The sequence below is a fragment of the Zeugodacus cucurbitae genome, chromosome 4 (assembly GCF_028554725.1).
Source record: "Zeugodacus cucurbitae isolate PBARC_wt_2022May chromosome 4, idZeuCucr1.2, whole genome shotgun sequence".
Lineage (NCBI taxonomy): Eukaryota > Metazoa > Arthropoda > Insecta > Diptera > Tephritidae > Zeugodacus > Zeugodacus cucurbitae.
Genome location: NC_071669.1, coordinates 55,960,058 through 55,986,629, shown reverse-complemented (window position 1 = coordinate 55,986,629; position 26,572 = coordinate 55,960,058). Strand labels below are relative to the sequence as shown.

Below are 26,572 nucleotides of genomic sequence, written 5' to 3'. Positions count from 1 at the left end.
GAGATATTTGTCAACCTAATATAACTACAGAAATATTCAATTCAATACTTTAAACAAAAATAAGTATCATTTCTACTAACCTAAAAATCCCGTTATATATTGACTGTGACATCATAGTATACTAACAACAAATTCTCCATTAAAGCAAATAATTAAAACGCATAAATGGAGTAGTTATGGCTGGTAATTAAATGATACCTTTTAACTAATGGAGTTGCCATATTATTATTAATAATAATAATGATAATAATGAAAAGGGCCCATTAGAGCAGCGATTAGTGGACGGCGATAAAATGGCATAATGAAATTACAAATACACGCATTAAATCAAGCACAGACACAACAACAAGTCATTAGATAAGCACAAGCGATAGAACTCTAAGCGATCTAACTTCCAAGCCTCATTAGACTTGTACTGTTGGGAGTGAGTAGAGAATATGTTTGCATATAACTTCATTTGTTGCTATTAAATATGCTTAATATGTAAACTCCGCTTTATTATAAAACACGCATTATTGTTGCAACAAAAAACAAAACATGCCACAAACACTCCGACCGCCCGACGCATGGCGCACACGCAAGTGCAACGCTGTCTATGCAAATGCATTAACACAACAACAATAAAGTGTGTACAAACGGTAGCTAAATACCGAATGCTATAAACGAGCTTCATAAAATGTTAATGAAATTGTTGTGCCACGTTGTTGCAACAACAAGTCAACAACTATAAGGCAGCAGAGAGTTGAACAAGCAGCAGCGTGTGCGTAATAATAAAACAATGCAACAATAAAAACAATACAATAACAACAATTGTCGTATTGTCCATTTGTTCATTTGATTTAAATGCACGACGCCACTGGGCAACGTGCAACGTGCAACATCCGCAAGTAAATAAAGGCGAAATTTACATTTGAATGAAAAGGTTGCGCATCTACGCGCAACTAGGAATAAATAGGAAACGATGCGTTAGAATAAGGTAATTTAAAGCATGAAAATGCACGAAAAGCAGTGAAAAATTAACAAAAACAACAATAACTGTTTGTTGTTAGTGTACATGATTTTCATAATAATTTTAAAGTAGGTGTGGCCATAATGTATTAATAAGCATTTTTATGTGGATATATACTTATGTAACTGTTTATCTATATGTTTTTAAACATATATGCATCCGGTATTATGTTTATAATATCTTCAGTTATATATTAAATTTTTCCAATATTCAAATTCATAGCTCAAGTTATGGTAGTTATAAATATTACTAATGTATATGAATATCTATAATGAAATATTTCGAGATCTCTTCGAAAATCTATTACGAAAATGTGGTCTATGGATACGATTTTCTTTTTACGTGAAATAAATTAAAATAATTGGTTTATAGTTTTTAGTGTCCAAAGTATCGAATTTCAAGTCAAACCGAGTAATTAAAATCAGTATATGCATCATACAAGGTCTCCGAATCAATTCCGTGTACTATTAGTACCAAAGCGCACTGAGCTTAGCAAAAACCTCTCACTCAGAGTTATGTTATAGGCAAATTTCGTATCAAAAGACACTAAATAAAGCATTTCCTCCAAAGTTGTCTTAGAAATCGAACATATGCAGATGTGCCCCAAAGGGAAGCACTCATTTCTCGGAAGGACCCCGAAGAGTTATTTTTCTATTGTATAAGATAAGATGATGAAGCCTCAATTCTTTTTCAGAAGATGCCCTTAAAATAATTTATGGTCATAGACAATCAAGGATTAGGAACTCACAGTCCAACATTAGCTGGATTATCAACCAAAAACACATTGCGACCGTTCAAGGATGCTTAGGATGCAATCATCTTAAAAAGACCAGACAATTCTTTCAACTGTTACTGAAGAAAAGGATAGTAAAGAAATAGCTCAATTATTGGGCTAATATATGTAACAAAACTGCTCTGTTATCATAAAGAGTTTTTCAAAAGGTACCCTCCAAAAGTAGACCAATAGGTACAGTAAACGACGCCATATTTTTTCTTCTTTTTCGCTCTTTTGACATTTCTCTTCAGTAAGGTTTGTCATTTTATCATAGATCATACGATCCAACAACAACCGAAATTTGGATCTAGTGGAAAAATTTGAATAAAAGGCACAATACAAAATGCCAGTGAGACAAAGAAAAGCTCGTAGTGTCGAGAATATTGCTGCCGCTAGCGCATCAAATGAGAAAGGTCCAAATCAGTCTCCACACGTCGTTCTCAAGCGTTGGACATCTCGGTGACGTCGTTGTGGCGAATTTTGCGAAAAGATCTTGACTTACATCTTTATAAGATCAAATTGACGCAAGAGCTGAAGCCGCTTCACCACCATAACGTCGTATGTTCGTAACTTGAAAATGATCCGGATTTTCATCGAAAAATCATTTTCAGCGGGGAGTTTTTAGTTTCTGTCTGAATGGCTTCGTCAATAAGAAAAATGTGCGTTATTGGTCAGGTAGCAATCCATACGTACTCCTTGAGTCACCATTGCAACCCGAAAAAAATTACGGTTTGGTGCGGTTTATAGGCTGGCGGCGTCATTGGGTCGTACTTCTTCCGTGATGAACAAGACCGACACGTTTTGTGAATGGGATTCGCTACCGCTAAATGATAACCGATTATTTTTGGTCCGAATTGGATGATATGGACTTGGACAAAATGTGGTTTTAACAGGACGTCGCCACAAACCACACAGCGAATGTCAAAAACGATTTGTTGAAAACCAAGTTTGGTGAACGTATTCTCTCACGAAATGGCCGCCTCGTCGTGCGTGCGTCGTGTGATTTGACGCCCTTAGATTATTTCCTGTGAGGCTACGTCAAGTCTATGGTCTATGCCAACAAGCCAGCGACGATTGATGAACTTCGCATGCAGTTCTAAAGTGCGTCAATTTGCGGTTAAGTGTTCGTCGATTTCGAATTTCCAAAAACTATTTAATTTTTTCTTCAGGGTTATAAGATAGCGTTCTTAACAAGAGAAATTTCTTTAAATCAGAGTTAATAATTTAAGAACTGTTTCTGCAAAGATCACAGACTGCACTTAGAACTCTTTAGCCAACCCGAAGTATCATCCTAATGAGGTTCACACGGTCTTTTCACTTAAAGGCATCCTTTAATGCATTAAAAGTATCAACACTATGAACAGTTAATTAAAAATGAATCGAAATAGAAATGATAGTTACTTCACTATAACCTGAACACAGTTTTCTGCTGAGAAAATAACCCATTAAATGTGAGTTTATAAGTTTATAATTGTTAATGTGATTTAAGCTCAGGCATTAACTCAATGAGATTTAATTGAAAATGCAATTAAGACACACATTTTCCACCTCAATTTCATTAAAATCTATTAAAAGCTAATAAATAAACTAACATTTTCCTTTCCAGATGAAATACACGAACGAAATGCTGCGGCTGTAAGCGCCTGTGGGCAAGATGGAAGTGGTAGAGGAAGAACTCAGGTTCAATGGGTTGCCATGCATGAGCAGCGCGCAGACAGTCGTTGGACCTCGAATCGAGCTGTGTGGCAAATAGCTACATGTGGCTGCCACACTCGGTGGCGACGTTGGACGGTGGAGATGGCGTCTCTAAAAGACACGGAAACATGGTAAGAGCACTAAGCCCAATTTGAATTTACAAATTTTCCAGTTAATTTAATCACGGCGCACTCTTTCTCAAGTTGTTTGTTTGTTGATGTGAGTTAACACATGTACCATGATATATATGTGTGTATCTATATATACACATATTGACAATAATGTGTTGTTGCATATATGTATGTATATTGTATGTGTATGTGTGATGTGCCGATATGCCCTGGGCGATTATCACGATCATCCCAGTCATCTCGTAGGAGCAACGGAAAAATCGACACTCAATTTGCATACGACAACATAGAACACGTGCAGGCGCTGACAAATCGCCTTGCAGACCCCATCAAAATATCATTAAAAATCAAATAAATAGCAATAAGCTAAAGGAGGAGAGTTTTAGATGGAATATATATACGAGAATATATAAAAACTTGTATATAAATACAGTAGTACGGCTACTTTTATGTGGCAGTGTAAGGATATTGATTTTCTACAGCTTTAGCAGTAGCGTGTTGAAGTCAGAGGCATCGATGAAATTTAATAATATATAAAGATGCAGAAACAACAGAAGCTTTTTCCTTTGAAGAAACTTATCTTACTTACTCCCTTACTGTAAAATGCTGATAAACAAGTAAGGAAAGGCTAAGTTCGGATGCAACCGAACATTTTAAACTCTCACAATTCATTGCTATAGTTTTATTAACACCACACACACAATACGACCATCATATTCGGCATAAAGTCACTCAAATAACGAAAATCATCATATATAGTATATGAGAGCTGAGGTATTTCCTGAACCGATTTCACTCATTTTCACCACCAATGTATATTATATACAAGACTATATGCTCACTTAATTATGCTAAGATATCTCACATATTAACCGATATATGCGGAATAAAGCGTATTTTTGAAAAACCTTTAGTTAGGTATGTGGGAGCTAGGGGAAGTTTTTATCCGATTTTAACCATTTTTGGAACGGAGAATCACTATTAAAAGAAAATAATTTCCTCCGAAATACATTCAAATATCTTAGAGATTTGCCGATATTTTCGATCAAATATTACCCTTAGGCACTGAGTTCTTCATGTTCAATATCCGGGGCCTTGAAAAGTTATAGTCCGGTTTTTCCACAAGTGATGCCACAGCTCAAATATGGTATTTGTATAAAGTTTTATTCCGTTATCTTTATTAGTTCTTTTATTGTATGTATATATTATAAAGTGATGAAATAAGATGAAATTCAAAATTTAGTTATATGGGAAGTAGGTGTGGTTGTAAACCGATTTCGCCTATTTTTCAACCGTGTCATCAGGGTGCCAAGAAAATATTATCTATAATACTCTCTTTGAAACTATTAATGTGAGAGTATAAAAACTCGGCTGTTTCTTTGACTTCAAATAAAGTTGGTTCAAAAGGAAGCCAACTCATGTCAGTCAAAACCTTTCAAAACAACAACAACAAATAAAGTCTATCACTTTTTTGACTGCAGAGTTGTTACTATTGTTGTAAAATATCTGAGAAGAAATTTTAACCGAGTTGAGCGTGCTTTTGTTACTCACTTACAAATAATGGTTCTTCAAAATGTAATTTAGTGCTGCTTGTAAAAACTGACGATGCACTTACCCTGAAAAAGAGAGAGAAAAAAAATTAATTTAATGTTATTGGAAAAGTATAAAATTAATAAAAAAATTAAAAATTATTTAAAATAATTATTTTCAGAACTCTTGGCTTTAACTATGTTCTTAGAAGAATAGTAATTCGAATTTCCACCCAAAAAGGACTTTCTAATACCTCAAAAATATCCGCTGTATTTTCTAATAATTTCTGAATATCAGAGCGGGAATCTTTAGACGTATTAAAGCAGTTGAACTTCCATAACTCGAACTTCTATAACTCGAAGATTTTCATAACTCGTTCTCTTGAGTTGGCAATCGAATTGAAATTTCATACAAATTACCTTTTGTAACTTGAAGTCTCTCTAACTCGAAGTTTTTTTTGTGGATTATGGTGATTCGAGTTAGGCGAGTTCAACTTCATATAACCGATTGAACACAAACATGAGTTATATCGAACTCTTCTTATACGTCAGCAACTATTGTTTTAAATTTTACAGTTACCAAATATGACCGATTTTAAGGAATCTTTATATCCAATTCTTCAACTATGGGATATTGGTTTATGGGCTCTATAATTATGTAGAAAGAAACTTGAAATTTCGTAAAATAAAAATTACAGTGAAGAATATTCAGAGAGCACATATGTACATATGTATATTCAATTCATCCGATCGTTCAGTTATTAAACTAAGTAGCTTAACTCCGTCATTTAAGTTGTTATGGGTACTGAATTTTATAGTATTCTTATTATTGGTCTACAATTTTGCTTCCGCCGTTTTTTTTTTTTGTATATAAACGGTAACAAATGTCGATGAGCCTCAGCCATACTTTTCTTGGAATTAGAAAAGAAAAGCAAATGTCGAGAATTCGGCTCAAAAAGTGACATTTTTAGTCGAGGAATAAGTTTGGGATGCAAACAGATCTCTACAAATATTTTGTTGGGTTAATGTTGACACAAATGTCCAAGATCGATATAAAACGATTTAATCGATTTAATCGACCAGTGCTTGACCCTAGAGATATCTATTGGAAAACGGCGGAAGCAAAGTTGTAGACCAATAAATATTAAAAGTAGAAAGAATAAACGGAAAATATTCAAGTTATGAGCTATGTTACTCCTAACTTTCGTACAACCGATTATTCAGATTTTGAGACTTTGTACCATAATTTCTACATTTTAAAAGCTAATTGAACCCAAGTTGGAAATTCTATTACTTAACAAGAATAAATTGTAGACATTGAAAATCATTTAGATCGAGTGACTTTAACATAAATCTCCCATGGAACCGATTGTTCAGTTATCGACTTTACAGCATAACTTGTTTATTTCCAAAGCTACGAGCAGCAAATTTTATCAGATTTTTAGTTGTTAGAAGTAAAATATAGAAAGTGGAAATAATCTAGTTCCGAGTACTATATATATAACCCACATATAACCAGAAGTCAGCATATAACCGATTTCGCTTGATTTTTATGATTTTTTTTGTTTTCTTTAAGAGAATTTCTCATTTATATACATATATACATATGTGTTAAGACCACGTCCATTTCCTTACTGATTTATACTTGTTGTTGTTGTTCTGCTATTTTTATGTTTTTGTTCAAGTATAAATCACGCACCTTAACATGTGGGCGGTCGTAAACCATTTGTCTGCCACAATTGAATTTGATTGATTTACATAGATAATGAAACGAAAAGTTGTATTTAAACCCAACAACAACAACAATAACAACTACTAATACATATCGAACGCTTGTAAAATTGTTGCTTATAAACAGCATTTTCTAGAGACCTTACAGCCACCTACCGGTTTGGCGCACGTGCAAGCTAAGTAAGCGATAATCATGCAGGCTTAGGCATAGTTATGTAAATAGCTTTGTATACATACATACATATATAAAATTAAAATTAAATATAGTAGTATTGTAGTCAGCTTAATGCCTCACAGGTGTTCAAGTGCTTTCTTTGTTATATAAATGTGTGTATGTATATATTTATGTATCAATTTCTATATACTGGCTTTTATATAAATTTTATGCATTCACCTTAAAATTTTGGTCACATTAAATTTTAAGCTTTTTCTTATGAAAATTTCATTGCGACACGCACACACACTTAATATAAATCAATAAATTGGGGAAATTTAAATAATTACAACGGTCGTTGGTTATATGTATAAAAGCTTAAAGAAGCGCTTGTCAAAAATCCATAAATGTTAACACGCTGATTTTTCAATGCAATTTAAGCGGTGATTTTGGCCCAAACAGACATAATTTATGGCCGTACTTGAACACACCTTAGTTGTTGGGTATGGCGACAGCGCCAGATGTGCATATATATACATATATATTTTATTTTAAATTTCTAAAGTCTTCAAAAACATTTTTTTTTTGGTTGGCTATAAGCCCAGCACATCTCTATCATACACATACTCTTCTACATAGAGGCTTATATACATACATACATATATAGATATATATATACATACATATATCTATATACCCATACATATGTACAACCACATTATCATAATACGCTTATAAGTTATACTCTGCCATCTCTTCTTCAGCCATTGTCTGCTGTCCTATAACAAAAACAACTCGAAAATTTGACAGGCACAAGATTTATTGACCTTCTTCAAACAAATTTATAAAAAAAAGCGCTCATCCCATAAATTGAAAACTAAAAAATGAAGAATAAAAAATGAAAAAAAAAATAAAAAAAACTAAAAAAAAAATAAGAAAAATAAGAAAAATAAAAGCAAAAAAAAAATTACAACAACAAAAATATTAGAATTCGAAAATATGGTACAACACTATAAAATATGAGCATAAAGCAGCGACAGCCACCAAAGAGCCAAAAATAGCTTTAAAAGTAAAAAAATAAATTAACAAAAAAAAAAACAACAACAACTAAAACATATATTAGAAATTATGGCTAAAAGAGAAAATTCATAAGACACATACACGCACACACGTATAAAATAACTGACAACTCAAGCGAAGAAGAAAAGGGCATGGCATTGCATGGTGTGGCGGCGGCTGCGTTGCGCCACATGCAACATGCAAGCTTTATATTGTTATTGTTGTCAGTGTGTTGTGTAGCATCCCCGCCTTTTACCATGCGTAAAGCAACAATACAGGTCATTCGCTCGGTAAATCATCAACAATTCATTATGAAAATTCATATAATTACGAAATAATGTCACAATGTCATAACAAAAGCATGCAGCAAACCAACTCCCTGCCATTTGCCTATGTGTATATACATATGTACTATGTGTGTCTGCTGAAATTTAAGCTCAAAATGTTAAAGATTTGTAGCTGTCACACAGTTTAGTTGCTGCATATGTCAAAAAGTGACCCACATTTTAGTCGAGCGTGGCGGGAGGCCAGCTGTGCACTGCCCCAGTTGGTTGGTTGGTTCATTGCTTGGATGGAGTGGTGAAAGTGAAGGCATGTGCTTTTGGAGTGGAGGGAGAGGTAGGAGATGGCTGAATATGCAGCTATTATTTGACAATTTTTTTTTCTTTTATGTAGAGTTAAAAGACTAATAACTATTTCGATAAATGATTTAGGATCCATAGCTGATATACAGAACTCTTATATAGAATAAGAGCTGTATTGAACCTTCTTCCAGATAGATTGAATAGTCCAATTTTGCACGAAGGCGAAACGTGGCTCCACTTTTAAGAGATGATTCCATCTTATAGTAGAAGGTAGCATTGAATATCGGAGTCCATAAATGAAATATACGTCTTCGAAAACCCACGAACTCTTCCATGAAACTATCAGCTTAAGTATTACTTTTTGTGAATGACAAGACATTTAAATCTCCTCTATCATACGGACTGACTAATGCTGAATTATGTAAAGAAATTTTCGACTTTTCTGAGAGCTTTCCACTTAACAGAGGGTTGACAGATGAGTGCAGTAAAAATATTAGGAAACCTTAAAGCCTCCTACAGTATTTTACCTTTTCATTATGTTTGGGTCTCAAAACCATTTAAAAAACATCTGCTCAGAGTCTTCTTCTCATTCAGAAAACTTCAGTATGGACTAATATTATGACTTGGACTCTATATAGTCTATATACTGTGTTACTGGATATCCGATATCAGTCTGTAGACTCAATGACCTTTAGATGAAGTTTACGTTAGAAATAGTCACTTGATTTTAAAACTTCTTATGAAGAATTCTGAAAACTTACCAAAGGACACTCTTCGAATAAAGATTTTCGTATATTATTATCGTCGTAGATACTTTACATAAGAGATTTGTAGAGATTTTACCCAGAAATAGTGTCTTTGGTTTTTAAATTTCTAAAGTATTAGAAAAGTAGAACATTAGAGATTTGAGGTTATAAGCATTAACTTTTCTTAGTTCAGTAGCGTTGAGAACATTATTCAGTACTTGAATTACTTGTTTCTAAAATAATTTCTCGCGATTTTTTGTGAAGTACATCAGTCCTTACTTGAGACCCATGATTATTTTTGACCCGTTTCTCTAACATGTACCGATATCCATAAGTTAGTGTAATAGAAAATATAAAATAGTTATAATGAAGAGCTTTCCGAATAATATAAGAAATGCATTTACTTAGAAAATGAATTTACTAGAGCTAGGTTAACTGCGAAAAAGTATCAGTAATGAAGGAAACATGAGAAAAACACGAGGGCATGGATATCGTCGAACAAGTTGCCCGAGATCAAGTAAAAATGCTTATTCATCACCTAAATGATGAGAAGAACGTCTCATAGTACGAACGTTTAACCTCAAAACTAAGCTTCGAAGCTTCGACATGGCTTTAAAGCAGAGAACATTTTTTCGACCCTTTATCTTCAACGTTGTACTACTTATTAGAGAAAATCATTTAAATTACAATTAACTTCGCCTTAAATCTATATTTATGGTGCATAGTAAAGCAATAACAACAATTAAGAGGCGGCTTTTCTTAATACTATTATTATAATCAAATAACATTTTTTTTTGCTTTAATTTAATTTGATTAGTTAATCCACTTTGAAGCGACGTGGCTTAGTAAACTTTGCTCGCTTCGATTAAACTGACTTGGGCTCTATCAAATGGAAATTAATGCCATGTGCATGCTAGCACGCAGCTGTGTGTTTACGCTAATCAATTTTGTGTTGTAATTGTTATTGTAATTGTAATTTAAGACCCGCGTTCGAGTAACAGACAGGCACTGATAAGACGACACAACGAAAAACAACAACAACTAGAAGAGTATATATATATAAATAATCACCACAGCATATAAAGCGTGTGTGTGTGTATGCGACTTATATGAAGGGACAACGCTGTAGGTGATATCATCAGCGAGTGTTTCCATAATGGCTGGTTTGACTGTCCAGCAACGAAATGAAATGAAATGAAATGAAATGAAATGTGAAAATTCAAGTGCTTCACTTCACTAATAAATCAACAAACTGGTAATAAGTAAAATGACGAATTATGCGCTCAGCGTTTAAAAATAAATTAATATTATCATGCAGCTGGTATGGTGAAGTCGAAAATAAATGCCGTAAAGATGATTTAATTTTTGCGCTTCCATCCATTGCATTGTTGTTGGTGTAAATAGCAAAAGGCAACAACAAAACTAAAGAAAGAAAATAAAACAGAAAATTGTAGAGTGTAGTGTCAGAAATATTTTCTATGCAAATATATGTACACGGTTTTAATTAAATATCTGTTAATTTTGCGCTTCATTCGGTGAGATAGAAATGCTCGTGCTGGTGGGAGACAAAGGCAATGTTTTTAATGAGACTAGATGGTATTCTAATAGTTGGAATTGCATGAAATATTCACTCACCTCGTCTAATGGCAATCAAACAGTGATCTTATAGAAATTAACGGTACTTATCGAAAACTTAAGGGTCCACATGTTTGATATTTCTAGTTGTATAAAGCTTATAAGAAGACTTTGAAGTGAAGTACATATAAAAAATAAAACAAGTAAGGAAAGGCTAAGTTTTGGTGCAACCGAACGTTTTACACGCCCGCAATTGATTGATGTAATTTTATAAAGATAACACAATTCGACCATATATTCTGATTAAAGTTCACTAGGATAACGAAAATCATCATAAATAGTATATGGGGACTGAGGTAATTCCTGAACCGTTTTCACCACCAAGATATAATATATCGAAGACTATACGCCCACTTAATTCACTTTTGGTACATAGACAAAATGTGATAAGAAAAAAATTCAGAGGGAATGAATTACATTAAATTATCTGAGAAATTTACCTATATTTTCGGTGAAAAATTATTCTTAGGCACCGAGTTCTTCATGTTCGATATCAGGGGCCTTGAAAAGTCATGGTCCGAGTTTGACAATTTTTTCATAAGTGAAGTAATAGCTCAAATACAGTATTTGTGTAAAGTTTTATTCCGATATCTTCATTGGTTCTTAATGTATATATTATAAGGTGAAGGAATAAGATGGAATTCAAAATTCAGTTATATAGGAAGTAGGTGTGGTTGTGAACCGATTTAGCCCATATTCCACCCGTGTCATCAGGGTGTCAAGAAAGTGTTACATACCGAATTTCATTGAAATCGATCGAGTAGTTCTTGAGATATGGTTTTTGACCCATAAGTGGGCGACGCCACGCCCATTTTTCATTTTGTAAAAAGATCTGAGTGCAGCTTCCATCTGCCATTTCTTATGTGAAATTTAGTGTTTCTGGCGTTTTTCGTTAGTGAGTTAATCCACTTTTAGTAGTTTTCAATCTAACCTTTGTATGGGAGGTGGGCGTGGTTATTATGCGATTTCTTTGATTTTTGGACTGTATAAGGAAATGGCTAAAAGAAACGAGTGCAGAAAGTTTGGTTTATATAGTTTTTTTTGATTTGCAAGATATATACATAAAACCTCTTTGGGGGCGGGTCACGCCCACTTTTCAAAAAAAATTACATCCAAATGTGCCCCTCCCTAATGCGATCCTATGTTCCAAATTTTGTTTTCATATCTTTATTTATGGCTTAGTTATGACACTGTTTAGGTTTTCGGTTTCCGCCATTTTGTGAGCGTGGCACCTCCTCATGGTGCAAAGGAATATGTTTTCCAAGTTTCATTAAGATATCTTAATTTTTACTCAAGTTATCGCTTGCACGGACAGGCGGACAGACAGACAGACGGACAGACGGACGGAGAGACATCCGGATTTCAAATCCACTCGTCATCCTGATCATTTATATATATATAAACCCATATCTAACTCTTTTATTTCTGGGTGACACAAGCAACCGTTATATGAACAAAACTATAATATTCTGTGCAACATGTTGCGAGAGTATAAAAATTGAGCATATTAGATTATTATACGTAAATTCTTGACAACTAGAACTGTTTTTGAGAAGTTCTTTTGTCCGGATATACAATATATTTTATTGAACTCCGTAATTGAAAACAATATCTCAAGCTCTATCTACTCAAGATATTCCCTAATTTTTCAATTTAATTAAGCGAAAACCTCCCTCTGGCAGATAAAAATAAATACACCACAAATAAAGGAAAACGCCCTGTCAAGCGTTCAGATAAGTTCAAAATACTAATTATTTATCGGTGTTAGTATCCTCAACCCACACCGTTCACTTAGTTAAAACGAATTTTCTGAATTTTAGTAAGAAATTTATCTACATAAGTATACCTTCCCGAGATAAGACGACGCAAATACTTCGATCTATCTATATAGCTATGTTAGTACTCTAAAGCGGATTTTAGCCTACGAGTACAGCTCATTATTATGTTGGACTGGACTGAAGAATCACTGCTAAATCAATCAACTAGACTAAGCTCCGAGCTGTAGTTTGTCGAAAATTTTCTGCAAAGTCAATGGAAATTCTACGCGACATTTGAGTCAATAGGAAAATTATCGGATTGTTATCTAAATATTTTAGGCAACCTTACCTACAATCGGTACAGACCGATCGGATTGTTCTAAGCGAACGAACGACCGACTGATCGATAAAAGAACAAACTGTGAAAAATGAAATCACCTCCCTATCAAATTAAGGTTTCATAAGCTAAAAACACGGGTAATTTTACAATCAGAGATATCAAAGATACATGTTTAAGCAGTATTTTGTGAAATTTTTATTTAAAAACAAGAAAAAACGTTAACTCCGGCTGTACCGAAGCTAATATACCCTTCACAGGTGCATTTCTTTAAGTAACTATGTGCTTAAGCAAATCTAAAGACGTAAGAAAAAGTAAGTAAAAAAAAAGAAAACATTTTACTAATTCTTTTTATCCGGGTTGTTTGCTAGAAACATTAAGGTTTTATAGTTAACCGATCTGAACAATTTCTTCGGAGATTATATTATCCATGTCAAATTTCGTGAAGATACCATGTCAAATGAGAAAATTTCCATAAAAGCCATTGATTCCGATCGTTCAGTTTGTATGGCAGCTATATGCTATAGTGAACCGATCTGAACAATTTTTTCGGCGATTAAATTATTTCGATGAACAATAACTCACACCAAATTTCGTGAAGATATGTAGTAAAATGCGGAAGTTTTCCATACAAGCGCTTGATTCCGATCGTTCAGTGTGTATGGCAGCTATATGATATAGTGGTCCGATATCGGCAGTTCCGACAAATGAGCAGCTTCTTGAAGAGAAAATAACATCTGCAAAATTTCAAAACGATATCTTAAAAACTGAAGGACTAGTTCGTATATATACAGACGGACAAACAGACGGACATGGCTAAATCGACTCAGCTCAACATACTGATCATTTATATATATAATTTATAGGGTCTCCGACTCTTCCTTCTGGGTGTTACAAACATCGTGACAAACTTAATATACCCTGTCTGTTCAGCGTATAATTACGAAAACTCAGCCGTTGTCACCTTAACTCCCATGACGTGTTCAAAAATAAAGGTCTTGCGGTGGACATCATAACTCATGATTGGTTCATCCAAAATCAGTAAACCAAAAATATTTCGATAGTTCATGGATAAATCTAGTTAATGAGCGAAGGAAAAAAGAAAATATTGAAATTTGAATTTTTGACAGAATTTGAACAAAATCGCTTCAGAACTATTTGAGATATCGCGTCGACCGATCTGAAAAAATTGAATTTAATTAAAATGCGTTGAAAGTTTTACGTTCATACTGACATGGCGCGGTGGAGGAAAATTCCAAAGGGTATAACTCTTAGACGACAACAAATTTTTTGAAATTTTGAAACCCATACAACCCCTTAAAGTGGTTAGGAAATCTGAAAACCCGAGCGAGTTAACCTGAAAAAAAAACGACAGCATCTGGACGAAACAATAATCACTGCCACTACCTACACCTTTGATTGTCCAAAATAACGAAATTTTGTTCCTTTCAAGCTTTTACAACTAAAACAAACCAACTTAAAGACCCGAGTATCGATTTTCTTTAATGATTTACGCACTGCGTCTACGCAGACCAAAGTGAAGAAACAACTACGCGGCAACTAAAAATAAGCCTCCCGCCATACTACTAACTGCGTTAAATAGCAATTGGAAAACTTTGGGAAATTCAACAAGGTCTCTAATTCGACTAATTCGCTGTACGCGCGCTTTGCTCGTTGTTGTTATTGACTGTTGTTTGTTGGTAGTTGGCTGTTGGCTGCTAAGCATAAATCATTTTTATTAGACATTTCCCTTGGAAATGAAGCCAAACATGGCAGTGCCACGTAAATGATGAAGACGCACGCAATACGCGCCACGCACTTCAAATTGCTAGAGCAACAGCAACAAAAACAACAAAAACAATAAATAATATACATCCTAGCAACAACAACTACAGCTAGTAAGTCAGTGGCGGGTTAAGGACGCGGCTGAAACAAGTGAAACACGCACAAAAGTAACAAAGTCAGCGGAAAATACAATAACAACAACAACAATAAGCGAAGCAGTAAGTAGTAGCGGTGGCAAGTGTGGAACGCATGTTACAAGTGTAGTTGTTGTTGTAAGGATAACACCGATAGCGAGCATGTGGGCCGGAAGACTGCCGTTAGTAGTGGCAATAACGCTTGCCTCAGAAGCCAACAACACACAAATGCGTTGCAACGACATTTTTTTCCAACTCACTCAGCCTACAACAAATAAGTACATACGCATATACAAAGTTACAACAAACATTGCGTTCGTGTTTACTTAAATAAATGGAAAAAATGTGTTTGCAGGATCAATGTAATAAAGTCAGTCGAAGCTTGGTAGGGTGTTGTGGAGTGAGTCGTGTGGCATGCAACCGGGAGTGGTTATAGCCAACTAGACACACACACACTTGTCTGCAAGTGTTGATTTAGATATTTTTTATGCACTAAAATCCACCCATATGGGTACAAAAACACAAAAAAAAACAAATACAAAAAATTGTAGAAACTACCCCTAACTGAATTTTTTTTTGTTGTAACTACACATGTGGTTTCTGGGTATCCTTCGTCCTGCAGCTTATGTACATATGCTGGCACAGAGTGAGAGGAGTATATGTGTGTAATGGCAGAAGATACATTTTTTTCACTGACTTTTCACTCATTTCTTTCTATTTCATTCATATGTGATGTGACTTTTGTTTTGTTTTTGTGGTTGACGGGATAAGAGACAGGCAGACAAGCAAGCATATGCACAAGGATACATAGTATGTACATATGTATGTCTAGAGTTTATGTCTGCTTCGCTCATGCCGATGTTGTTGACTCCTGCCACTGTGTGGTCGGCTGTCGCATACATGCATATGAGTGAGCTTGTGGGGGCGTCACCGGTAACGGTGCATGTGTTACACTCAATATATGAAGGTACATGTATGTTGTTGTTGTTGTATTTTTTTCCGTGTTTTTTCTGTATTTTTTTCCTTGTATGTGTGTGTGTGTGTGCACCAAAATGTCCGTAGTCATATTGGCAACGCTATAGTAGCGCCTGTGTACTGTACACCTCATTCGCTGTTATGATATACCTCGAAATTCCTGCATGCCAGGATATTTAAGACTCTCTGCGCGCAGACAATATTAAAAAAATGCAGATGAGTGTGCGTGTGTGTGTGTCGGTGTAGATTCGTTACACATGTCGTGTTCCGTAAATGAGTTCATTCAACTGTGTGTCGACCATTTGTGACAATTTTTTTTTGAGAGAGAATGACAAAGTAGCCATTTTTGAAAATGCATATCCTTTAAATTACACACATAATGGAATATTCTAGTATTTTCTTGTTTTTTTTTATTATATCTGAGAAGATTTAAATAGCTTTTCATTCAAGTTAAAATATTTATTAAAGTCAGGCTGTATTCTAAGAGATAATGAACTAGATACTAGACTGTCTACAACTAAAACTTTAAGGAGATAATATGACCTTATTTTCGGTTCTGGCTTCACGCCAAAGCACACTTATTCTCTAATTTAACAACCCATTTTGTAAGTGACAAAATTTTCAAATCTTCAAAAATCTGATACTTATCTAGATACATAAATATTGATCTACCAAATGTCTGTTAGAGTCTCGAATAACTGTTCGAAAAATATCGCCAAACTAGTGCCTCAAGCACTTACATATGTATATAGGTATGTATCTATATAGATCGAGGCAGTCGATATCTTGAGACATCAGTGTTTAAAAAAAAATAAGCTTTCCTTGGATCGGCTGAAAATCTTTCTAATCTCAGAACCTTCCCTCAGAACGCTCGAAAAACTAAAGAAAATTTTTCAATCGTAAGCGTCGAATATAATCGTAATAAAACGGTCAAACAAACAAGCTGTCTCAACAATATCATGGTGAAGTAACTTTAGTTCAGTTTCTTTTATTAATATAATTAACTAAACATTTTAAAGAAGGTGGTACCCCTGCTCAAAGAAAATATTAATAAACCCCATTTTATTGCTCGTCACAATTTGATCACTATTTGTATTATCAATGTTATTTTGATTTTGAACTTTTCTGACAGGTGGCAACTCTTCCGCATTTTTTCTATTTTTAATCATTCATACAACTCTTTAATATAGAGTTTTTATTGCAGTGTACATTTATCTTATCGTTATTTTCGTAAAAATTTTCCCTTTAACGTTTTCCATTGGAGATATTACTATTAGTAATTTTTACAAAAAATAAGTATTTAACTCGGCTCAAACTTTCATGAAGCTATACCTCTATATACCACAAACGTGACGAAATTTTGTTGCGTAACACAATTTCGTTGCAGTCGAATTATTTTATTTAATTCACTTTATAAGAATTCTCACTTACTGCAACTTTTCAATGAGTCACTGCACTATGAGTTAGTGGCGCCCCAAAAATGCGAGCTAAGTTTCCATCAAGTAAAGAGTAATTTTCGCCGCTGACAATGCATAAAACTAGCAAAAACAATAAAATTGAGACAATTTCACATTTTAACACTGCAATTAACTGTGACAAATTACCGCACTGGCGCTGCACCCATTTCTATACACATTTCCAAAGCGTTGAAACGCCTCCAAAACAAACCGTTTGGACAGGCAAATGAGTCGGACAGTACCGCGGTGCATCAGACCTACCGGCTACGTGGGCCACACACAGGCGGTTGAGCGACCACTTATGTGCTTATATACATATCTGCCTTATATGTCTGCTAGAAATGTAACATTGAGGAGCAATAAATCAAATGGGTTTTATAGCTTTTCCGTGTTAAATCTAATTGGCAGCACAAAATTGGCCAAATGACTTAAAAACTATTTGGTACGACGTTTGGTCGACATACTTTTGTGGAATAGTGTGTGTGATAAACACTATGCAAAACGCTAATGTCTGGAGTTGAGAAAAAAATAAAATTTTAAAAGAAGTCGAGAGCGTTTATTGTCAACTAGCTCACAATCGCTGACTCTATTTCTAAAACTGCGCAGCGCAAGGCTCCCGCGGGGCAGTCCATATAAATACATATCTATATATGAATGTACATATGTATGTATGTCTGTGCCTGAGTAAATTGGCCCCGTTGAACGGGGTACGCGAACAACTTTATTGACACAGCTAATTTTGATTAATTGAAGAGTACGATTGCGAGGGAGGCAGTCCGAGTGCGAGTCCGCGGCAATGAGCCGCGCTAAGCGCGCTGGGGTCAGTACGGGCGGAGCGGCGCGGTGGCGGTGAATTGCAGAAATTTGTTAATTAAATGCGCTGGAATTTCGCTTCAATTCGTTTTTTTTTTTATTTAACAACATACCGTACATATGTATGGACATACCACTTTAATTGTGCAATGGACAGTGGAAGTGAGTGGCTGAGTGAGTGATTGGCAGCCTGTTGCTGACACTGACAGAGCGAACAAGAAGTTAACATATAATATTATACGTATAAGTACATTATTTGTATAGATACATACATATGTGTTTTGTATGTTATATAAAAAACAATTCCAAACGCAGTAGTAAATAAGAGAGTATTGGTCATGCAACTGGTCCATTTGGATGTGGTACTGGACCGAGTCTTAAATATTATTTTTCTTAACTTCACACTTCTTTAGCAGTAAATCAAAGATTTTGAAGACTGGTCCATTTGGGAGTGGTACTGGTCCGAAATATAAAAATTAATTTTCTCGTCTAAACACTTCTTTAGCAGTTAATTGAAGATTATGAAGACTGGTCCATTTGGGACTAGTACTAGTCCATTATTTTTTATTTGTTTTTCTTATTTTCTAACATCTGTTAATACTGTAAGCAGTTTAGAAATGGTTTTGAATCGTTAAAAAGACCACTTAGTAAAAAATAACGGGTATTTGTTGCCAATTTTTGCACATGAGAAATTGCTCTTTGTCCAAAATATTCTTAAGAAGTGAACAATCTTCTGAAAAAATCAAATTCATAGACAACTTCGCACAGTAATATTAAAAAAAAAAATTACACACATTTATAGACAAACCTACACCCACTAACAAATATTCATTACCACTTATGTGTTCAAGCTTCGCCTGTTATATGAATTTTATAAATTCTTGCTTTTTGCTGTTGTTATTATTCATGTTCGCACTTTTGTTTTTGTGTCTACGAACTCTTGTGCCTACATACTACATATTAATGAACAGCCCATATAGCATACATATTTACATATATGTACATATGTATCTACGGCACATGGAATGCGGTGGCGGTCGCCTGTCATTTAGCAATTTCTGCCTTTTATCCACAATGAGATGGCACATTAACATAAATGGCAGCGAAATGGCGCGCAAATTTGCGACACAGCAATAAAACGCGGTGTAGCAACAACGCACAGTTAAAAGTAGTGAAATGCCAATAAAACGTGTAAAAAAATTACGCATCCATAAAATTTATGCTGGGCTGATGAGCGGGCGAGCGGTGTCTAGGTATGCCTTTGTGGGTGTGTGTGTGTTATGTATTTATGAGTGCCTTTCATGTCATGGGCTTGAAATTGTTGTTGTTTTTATGCTTTTTTGAAGTATAAAAAATCTTCTAAATATTTTTTTTGGATTAAAATTTGTTTAGAAAGTCTGGGACCCTAACTTTCCCTTACTATACGAAGAAAATTGTTCAAATACTCAGAACCATCTGAGCATGTTTTCCAACTAGTTATTTGAAGATGGGAAAGATCCCAGATAACATTAGATCGTATAGGTTCTCTTATTAAAGACTTCTTATATCTAATATTAAATAGAGACTACCTATAATAACTGTACAGACCCCTCAGGAGAAATGATCACATGTGAATTGTCTTTCTTTGTGTCTTTGGAAACATGTCAGGAACAGACTTTCCAATTTTCTGTAGAACAAGTCAGGAACAGACTTTCGGAAACAATTTTATGTAGAAAATTATGCTCTAAAGACAGTTTCTACTAACAAATGACTGAGAAAAGCTCTAAAAATATATTAGTTTCGATAAAGAAATCAGAAATAAGGGATACATTAGGTAGAACCTATGAAAGGATCGACGAGGCTTCTCATTCGATCATTTCTTTATTATAGTCTCTTTCAAGCAATCAAGAAGTGTTGAATTTGATATATTTGGGGTTTCCAAGATTCCGATGAACATTAAAACTCTTCTTTTAATTTACTTTACTGAGTTTTAGGTCGGACCTAACCTCAATTTTAATCTCAGAAGTGTATCTTCTCGAAAATTCAGGGGTAGCTGCCATTCAAAACACAACTTTTCAACCATTAAAGCTCATATTTTCAAATTGAGTTCCTAATATTCATCGTTAACAAGATCTATGGGTTGAGATTAACCCCGAAAATATCAATAAGTCATCCTCTCACATAATACATAGCTGGATCATCTAAGTAGAACTCAGAATTCTCTCTTCCCAAAACAATCAGTAGCCTTCTTCTTAGAATTAAGAATCTTCAAATAATAATAGAAGAGTTGTGTATTTTAGTATCACAACAACAACAATAATAACCTACAAGAAATCTGAAATAAAAATTAATAAAAGAAACTCCATTCATTCCACTTGTCCCACTGCCATTTCAATACACATATCGTATAATACCGTTACTTCATTTTATAGTCGTCGAAATGAACTTTCGAAAAACACAAACAGCACGCTAAAGTCAAGCGCCGAACGACAACAAGAATGAAGAAGAAGAAAAAGTTTTTTTGGTGCGAAAATTGTGCTGACCTTCAAAGTAGTACAACAATAACAAATGCGAATACATTATTATAAAATATATATATGGCAATAGCAAAAACAACAAGAACAACAGCAAAAGTCAAAGCCAAAGAGTTATAAGCACAAGAGTCGTGGCAGTAAAACTTCTAAATGGTTATTCATGCCAAGATTTTTATATACTTATGGGCATATAGACATTTGTATATATATATTTACATATCATACACATATATGTATTTATATGTACGTATTTATTAAGTCACAAACCTAGAACACGAACAGCCAATCGACAGCAACACTCGTATTATAACCATCAAGCCGCTTGAACTGTGTGTTGTATGAAACAGGTTGTTGTTGTTGGACTGTTGATTTGTTTTTTTGTTGTTGCCATTTATAATGGCAGAATAATAGTAGAATTTTTAGCTTTTACTTGTTGCTAGTGCAATGATACTTATATACATATGTACACATACATATGTGAGGGATATTAATAAGTACACAGCGCGGTTTGAGAAGGTATATGAAGGGGGTATATCAAGGGTTTTTGCTACAAACGTCAACTAATCATTCATACAAGTCACTAAATCGACTTGAATGCTCATTTGGTTTCAAGAGTTGTTGGTAGTTGCCAGATTATGCTTAATATACATATATACTTATATATTTTTATATACTGAAATACATATGTACACAGCTATATACTCAAATATATGCAATACAGATACTCTTTTTGTGATTATCTCAACTAATGCTATCTTTTTTGTGAGCATGGCTTCCTCCCAAATGAACATATATTTATAACTACAGTCATATACATATGTATGTAAATAGATACACATACATACATATGTATATAAAAATCTCACTTCCATTTATCGCCTGCTTGCTGTGTGTTTGTCCATATCTCGCCAGCACTTGGTTTCTTTTTGCCATTTCTTTGTTTTATTACGCTTATTATGTACTTCCCACCGATTGCTTATGCTTATCGTAGCAAAAACAAAAAAAAAAGACAGCAACAAAACCTACAACCAGCAAACTTTAGCGTACAAAACCTTGCAATGCATTCTGTAATCGCTACTACATACAGCAGTCGTGTGCAGTAAACCAACAACACCAACTGGCCATTAGAAAGCGCTACGTAAATAAGAATTAAGAGTCATCATATGCTTCCTGTTTCCTTTGCGCCATCATTTTCCAATGGGCAAAAACTATGAATTTGTCTCGAAGCAATTTTTTACAACAATCTTCCTTATTTGTTGGCTGTCACTGAGTTGATGAATGTTGCATTACGGCGAGAGGGTCGGTAGGGAATTTTTATTTTATTTTTAGTACTACTTCGAAGCTAAGTAAGTGTGTAGGGCATCAATTTAGTACTAAATATGTTCTTTTCTTATCTTAAAAATCTAAAAATAAAGTATTATTTCAGTACTAAACGCCAAATTTAGTACATTTTTCGTACTAAATATTTGAAATAACTAATTCAAGTACTAACCAAATTATTAAAATGTAGTATATGGAGATTGAAAGCATTTAAATTATAATTGTGTCCAAGTTGGTACCAAAAAAAAAAATATTTGAGATGTTTAGTACTAAAGACTTCTTGGAATCCTCTATAAAAGAAAAGAAATTGACTTTTACATCAAAAGTGCGATTATCGTTAGTACTAAATTTTAGTACTGAAAGATTAGCTGAAAATATGTGGGTATATAAGTACTAAAACTCAAATTTAGTACTAAGATTCGTACAAAATATATTTTGAAGTATTAATACAACTTCTAAATTGATTCTTTAAATGTAGTGTATGTCGACTGAAAGCATTTAAATTATAATTGTGTTCTAGTTGGTACCAAAAACAATTATTTGAGAAATTTAGTACTAAATACTTCACATTTTAGTACTTAAAAGTTCTTTCGTTGCTATATAAAAGCAAATGTATTAATTTATACTTCAAAAATCCGCTCTAGTACCAGTCATGCACTATTATAGTTAGTACTAAATTTTAGTACTGAAAGACTAGCTGACAATTTTTTTGTCAACAAAAATCAAGCAAACTAGTAGAAGTTCTAAAGTCTAAAAAACTATGAGAGAATTTTGTATCAAAATTTTCAATTTTAGTACTAAATATTCCGAAAAAATTAATTAAGAAATTTGCTAAAAAATATTAGACGCTTGGATAAAAAGACTCTTGAGCCTAGTTTCTTAATTTTGATTTAATTTCTTTATTAGATTTTAGTTCTAATTAAAAGAGGCTGCAAAAAATGTAGTACTAAATATTTTTTCTCAATACCAGCAAAGAAAATTATTTTTATTTCAGTACTAATGTGTGGAGTACTAAAAATTTTAAATATTATTTATTGTATAACTCGTTTCCATATATTGCAATTTAATATTAAACACTATAAAAGCTAAATAAACTTTAGTACGAATTTACTGCGTTCAAAATATTGTACTAAATATTTCTGAACAGTTTCTGGCCGAACGATAAACTGATATAATATTTCAATAACAGTTATTCAGTGCAGTTATTATTAGAGTGCTACCAATTGATTTGGAAGGAAATTTTAGTACTAAACAAGTACTAAATCAAATTTAGTACTAAGATATCTTAGCAATTACTTGCTAATTTTTAGAATAATAAATAATTCAAGTAATATATGTATATTGGATCGAATTTAGTACTAATTTACTATGTACTAAAATTTAGTACTTGATTTATATTTCAATTTAATTGCTATTCTGTTAGGACAAAAGTGAAAAAAATTTATTTTGGCTTGCTTTTAATTATTTTACAATAAAAAATAAATAATAATAATAAATTATTTTGTTTAAAAAATTCCTACTGGGCCACTACCACTCAGCTTCGTACTTAGCAAGTTTGTTTGCTTTATACTCGATACTTTTCAACTGCTGCTAAGCGCATAAACTGTTTGCAGCTCACTGTTTCCACTTCTCTGTTGTACATATTTACATACATATATGTATATAATATATACTTAAATGTCAATATATAAGCTAGTACTGCTGCATCAGAACAGAACTCTGTGTATAAGCGTCACAACTAAATTAAATATAATTTATGAATATTAAATAAGCAGTGACATAAAAATAAATTTCAAGCAAACAGTGCCAACAAATTTAAAAGTAATTATATTTTTATATTTTCTTTAATTTGCAAATAAAAATGAGCTGCTAAACAAATAAATGCAATATTATTTTTAGGGGCAAGCGCAGTAATGAGTACGAAATTTATATTACTGGTTAATTAACCGCAGGAGGTGGATTTTATTAATAATATAAGCAGAAGTACATATATATACATAGTATATATGGATATATGTTTACTACATTTGATGCCAAGCGCTTGCAAAGACGATATGTATATATGTATACTTTTGTGCTGAAAAATAAAAACGCAACAGTCATAAATCATATGCCACTGAGTCAATTCACTGTTAGATTTGTCATCATTTAATTGAAAATAAAAATAAAAGCGCAAGTTTATAAATCATATTTAATGAAGAGGGTGTGCTCATGCTTATACACACACACATACAGACACTCTCCTTTGAATATTTCACAAAATAAGTTATTGCATAAAATTTAGTGGCGAAAACAAAACTGGGTTATAAGAAAAATATAAATTATTTTAATATTGTTGTTGTTTTTTTTATATTTTCCACATCTTGCTCACTTTCAAACAACTTGAGACCCCCTGCCTGTGCGGCTTGCCGCTAATACTAATTTGTAAAAAAAAAATTAAATATTAATTAAATTAATTTAATTAACCGTTATTTTTTATTTCTTTCAGCTACTAAATAAAATCAAGCGGATGATGTATGATGTTAGAGTTCAGTCCATTAAATGTTTGTTTAAAATGGCTTTGGCATGTATAAACGTTTATTACGAGTCAGATACGAGCATTAGCGAGTGTGAAAGCTGACAACAACAACAACTCAACTGTTGGATACAAAGCAAAAAAGTAATGATTTTATTGCAAACATATCGATAGCAGGTGAGTAGATGATTTTAGTTGGGAAAATAATTTGTTATATATACATATATCCGAGTGACAGTGATACAGCAGACGGAATGCTTGATTTTGTGGAAATTATTTAAAAATAAATTATTTTATTTTGAAAAAAAACATTATTATTAAAAAAAAATTTATTATTTTTAAAATTATAAAAAGCTAAATATTTTCTAATTTTTTTTTTATTATATATTTTTATCATATTTATTTTTTTATATATTGTGATTTTTTATATTAATTTTTAATTTTATGCTTGATTTGATTTTATGGAAATTATTTAAAAAATAAATTAGTTTATTTAAAAAACAAAAGAAAATATTATTAAAAAAACATATTATATTTTAAATCAAAAAAATTATTATTTTTTAATTTTTAATTTTTTATTATTTTTTTTATATTTTTTCTTACTATTCCTTTAATTTTTTTTATTATATATTGTTTACATATTTTTTTTTAATATTTAATTTTTTTACAGTTATTTGTAATATGTTTACATTAATTTTCAAATATGTGATAAATTTTTTTAATATTTTTTATAATTATTTAACTTTTTATTGTAATACACTATACAATAATTTAGCTACTGATTTGAATTTTAGTGACGACAATTGTTTGGAATTCAGGCAAATCGTTTCTTTACACACATACTTACATACATACATATGTATACCTATATATATACATATATATATATTTGTATATCTACATACATAATACATGACATTCTTTCTAAGCTTTCAAAGCACCAGTTGTGCTTGATTAAGCATGAACAAATGCTAGCTATAAATACAATATATGTACATATCTAGATATATACTTTCATATATAAAATACATACCAAGAGAATATAAATATATATGTATATAAACCATCTAATGTGCAGCTCTTTCACTAAATTTTGTTATTTTTTTTTTCTATTTTAATCATTACCTCATCATTCGTTGTGTACCAGTTACCAGTTTGCAAGTACTAAATACCAGAAATTTAATCTGGCTTACATTAAATGGTCGCAGTATTTCGGTACAAAATTTATTGCCCAAATTTCTCATTTCAGCTAAATGCCTTTTTAAACTACGAGGTACCAAAGTAATGGTACCCATTACAGTTTGTAAACAAGTAATTACAATTAAATTAATTTTATGATCGCATAACTGTAATCAGCGTCATGGGTGATCAATTTACATACGAAAATATATGTATGTACTTACATACACGACAATTAGGTCAAAGTTTAAAAATGAATATAATAAGGAGGGTACTTTTGAAAAATTTGGAATATGAGAAAGGTAGGATATTTTTAGAATTACCTATATTTGATGCTGATTTTAATTAGAAATATCTAGGAATACCTTAAAATACTCATATTCCGAAAAATTTCTGAGTCATGAGCTTTACAGTTGTTGCAGAAGCATAAGCTATCTCGTAGATCGCAGTGAATCGTGGATACTCGAAGCTTTCACATAGAGCTTTCACGTCGAGCTTTCACCTATCACGAGCGTGATTTTAAACATCTAAAGTCACCTTAAGGTTAAGCTATCTCGTAGATTCCAGTGTAACGAGGGTACTCAAAGCTTTCACGGTGAGCTTTCGCATATAGTCACGAGCGTGATTTTAAAAATCCAAAATATCTTTAAGGTTGAAATAATTGAATTTTCGAAAATAATAATTTACTGCTAACTTCTTTTCTTAATATACGGTCAAGCTTCTTCGATAATTTGAAATG

General features: G+C 32.9%; 1 long non-coding RNA gene across 2 annotated transcripts in view; it reads left to right on the top strand.

Moving 5' to 3' along the window:
* Positions 1-24,906, top strand: part of LOC114805326 (uncharacterized) — a 141,905-nt gene extending 116,999 nt beyond the window's left edge. For both annotated transcript variants that reach the window (XR_008470862.1, XR_008470861.1), the window contains 2 exons: positions 3,391-3,610; positions 24,628-24,906. This is a non-coding gene — a long non-coding RNA (uncharacterized LOC114805326). The remainder of the gene's footprint in view (positions 1-3,390; positions 3,611-24,627) is intronic.
* Positions 24,907-26,572: the final 1,666 nt, after the last annotated feature.